Below are 3,639 nucleotides of genomic sequence, written 5' to 3'. Positions count from 1 at the left end.
AGAAAAAGAAGTTTCCTGCTGTGGCAGAAACCAAGAAAAAGGCTCCTACTGCTTAGAAGTCACCAAGAAAAATGTTCCTGCTGTGCCAGAAACCCTTAAGAGAAAAAGGGAAGGAATTTTACAGAGCTGAAAATCAAAGCCTGAGAAAGAAGTTTGCTTAAAAGATGCTTCGAAAGGAAAGTAGGAAGCCTATCTATGAAAAAGCTCAGCACTATCATAAGGAATATAGACAGATGTACAGAACTGAGATTCACATGGGCAGGATGGCAAGAAAAGCTGGCAACTTCTACGTACCTACAGAACTCAAATTGGCATTTGTCATCAGGATCAGTGGTATCAATGGAGTGAGCCCAAAGGTTGGAAAGGTGTAGCTTCTTCACCTTCATGAGATCTTCAATGGCACCTTTGTTGAGCTCAACGCCTCAATTAACATAAATTATGGAACCATATATTGCGTGGGAGTGCCCGAACCTGAAGTTAGTAAATGAACTGACCTACAACCTTGGTTATGGCAAAATCAATAAGGAGTGAGTTGCTTTGACAGATAACTCTTCGACTGCTCGACCTCTTAGTAAATTTGGCATCACCTGTGTGGAGGATCTCATTCATGAAATCTATACTGTTGAAAAATGCTTCAAAGAAGTAAACGACTTCCTGTGGCCCTTCAAATTATCTTCTCTATAAGGTGGAATGAAGAAAAAGACTCCTGAATTTTTTTTCTTAAACGAAACAAAACATTTTCAAAACAGTATTGAAAAGTAAGTGTACTTGGGAACCAGTAGTTAGCATAATGGCTATGTCGCTGGACTCCCATGTAGTCAACCGCAGTTAGCGTCCTGGACCTGGTGGCTTAAAAACTCACACCGGGCACGTGTGTGTGCATGTCCAAGATCCTGAGAGGAGAATGGAGGAGAAGGGATTGTGGCATGATTTCTCGCTTTCTGTCTCTATGTCTCTCTCTGTCTGTCTGGTGAGCACACGCGCCCTATAGTGAAAAAAAAAAAAAAAAAAAAAAAAAAAAAAAGAAAAGCAAGTGTACTTGACTGTACTTAGCTCATAATACAGCAAATAGGTGAAGAGAATAATAATTCATGACATATAGCATGTTTAATGAACTGGCAACAGAGAAATTTGGTCAAAGAAAGGCAAAGAAACTTTGTCCTTTAAGAATTAGAACCAAGGGGAACCAGCAGTTAGCGTAATGGCTATGTCGCTGGACTCCCACGTAGTCGACCGCGGTTCGTGTCCCGGACCCAGTGGCTTAAAACTCACGCCGGGCGCGTGTGCGTGCGTGCCCAAGATCCCGAGAGGAGAATGGAGGAGAAGGGATCCTCTCGTGTCTGTCTGGGAGGCGCCCCCGCCCTACAGGGAAAAAATCTCTCAAAAAAAAAAAAAAAGAATTAGAACCAAGGGTCTTCATCATCATCTGGCATCCTCTCAATGTTGTATCTATGGTTAGAAATGCACATGATATGAACTGTCCCGACCTGGGGGGACAGTTGAACAGGTTTCCTGAGGGAAGGAGTGAGAGCTGGGACGAGCGGTGCAGTGTTACAACACGGAGACGGCACAGTGTCTTCAGGGTCATCCGTTTATTGTGGGCAGCACGGTACAGCACGGAGACGACGCAGTGTCACAACTCTTCAGGGTCGCGTCGTCTATTGTGAGCAGCACTGAGACAACGCAGTGTTACAACTCTTCAGGGTCTTACAACTCTTCAGGGTCTTCCGGAGACGATGCAGTGTTACAACTCTTCAGGGTCTTCCGGGTCATCTGTGTCATCTTCCTGGTCGTCTGTGTCATCTTCCTGGTAGTCTGGAGATTGTGTGCCAGGGATCATGGTTATATACATGCTGGTGGGCCATGATTGGTTGTAAAAGGTGGGTTATGATTGGTTGTAAAAGGTGGGTTGTAATCTGGTCAGTAAATAAACAGAATGGCTGGTCAAACTACAAAAACAAAACTAGACAAAAAAAAAACAAGTATTTCCAAGATTATAAAAATAGCTTCCTATAAATTCTTGTAATAATTTTATTTTTTTGGTGTTTGTTATTCAGATTTGTCTCTCTAACCATTGGGGATTTACTTTTGTATATAGTATATATAGGAGTTTAAATTTAATTTTTCTTCTTTTTTTTTTTTTAAACATAAATTAACCCATTTGTTATAGGCTAGGGATATTCCAGATGTCTGTGGAGCTTCTACTGGTCTTTCAATTCCTTCAGTCTTCTGACGGCAGACTTTCCTGTGACAGCTGAGGTGTAGGTCCAGGCACCACTGGCTACTGTTTTCATGCAGGAACCACAGTGCCAGATCCCCTCTTCATCTTGGTTTTGCCACAGAAGAAGCACGTGTACTGGGTATGCTGGCTGATTTCGATTTTCTTCACTACTTTCCAGAGGGAGGCACCATTGCAGGTCCCATATTTACTGACGATGCTGACCTTCTTGGTGTATTTAGCCATATCGCCGCCAACTAGGTCTGAGCTCAGAGAGCTAAATTTAATTTTCTTTATAGACTTTAATTGCCCTAACTTTTGTGTTGAGTGCTTGTTCCCTTTTTCATACATTTGTAGCGTCACGTCTCTTTGATTTGTGTTTTTCTGCACTCATATCATATTGCTTTAGGATGTGTGAAAGTTATATTTTAATAGCTAGTTGAGAGGAATATATACTTCTTTGAAAAATATATATAAATACATATTTATGTATATGCCATATGCGTATTTTCTTTTTCAAAGTTGTTTTATATATTCTCTCCTCCAGATAAGCCCTAAAATCATTGTTTGCATGAAAAAATTATTTTCATGGCCAGCAGATGGAGCAGAGGTTAAAGCAGCTGGATCTCACATGGCCAAGTGTGTGGTCTGAGTCCTGGACCCTGCAGTTTGGAATCATGCCAGGCATGTGTGTATGTGTACCCCAAATCCCAAAAGGGTTGGAAGAGAAGGGATTGTGGTGTAGGCCATCCTTACCCATGGCAAGGGGTTGGGGGAATTTTTCACTTTCTCTCTGGAGAGCATGTGTGTCCAATAGCAAAACAAACAAAACTAAAAACAAGGAGGTGGTTTCAAGTGGCATTACATTAAATTGATTAATTGTCTTGGGGAGACTGATGGAGGCACAGCAGTAACATAACATTCTGCAAGGCTGACTCACATGCAGTAATTCCAGGCTCATATCCAGAGACCTCCCTGAGTATGCTGGGCACACGTGTGCCCATGATCCAGGGCTGGCTGAAGCTGGGGGTGGATTCCAGCTTGAAGACCCGATTGGGAGTACATGTACTTCTTTCTTATTCATAGAAAAAAGAACTAATTATCTTTAAAAATTGCTTCAGGAGACAGTCTGTCTTCCCATTTTGAGTTTTCCTATTCAAAGATCAGTTTTTATGACACTTAAATTTTACAGCTTTTTATAAAAATATTTACATATTTGTGGAGTTTGAATGCCTTTTCTTTGTTAAATTTATTCATAAGAATTTTATAGATTTTATTGTTATTATGTAGTATTTCTAAGGTTTATGTTTTCTTTTTATTTATTTTATTAATTTATTTATTTTACATATTTTCACTGAACATCACCACAGCATATAAAATGTGATTTTCCAGCCAGAATACACTATAAAATAACTCAGTCA

The 3,639-nt window shown here is 40.5% G+C and overlaps 1 pseudogene; it reads right to left on the bottom strand.

Moving 5' to 3' along the window:
- Positions 1 to 2,201: 2,201 nt before the first annotated feature.
- LOC102491608 (60S ribosomal protein L37a-like) lies at positions 2,202 to 2,464 on the bottom strand (annotated as a pseudogene).
- Between the last annotated feature and the right edge of the window lie 1,175 nt (positions 2,465 to 3,639).

This window comes from Tupaia chinensis, unplaced genomic scaffold (assembly GCF_000334495.1).
Source record: "Tupaia chinensis unplaced genomic scaffold, TupChi_1.0 Scaffold145741_1, whole genome shotgun sequence".
Taxonomy (NCBI): Eukaryota; Metazoa; Chordata; class Mammalia; order Scandentia; family Tupaiidae; genus Tupaia; species Tupaia belangeri.
The sequence above is the reverse complement of the archived record's forward strand: the minus strand, read 5'-3'. Positions and strand labels throughout refer to the sequence as shown.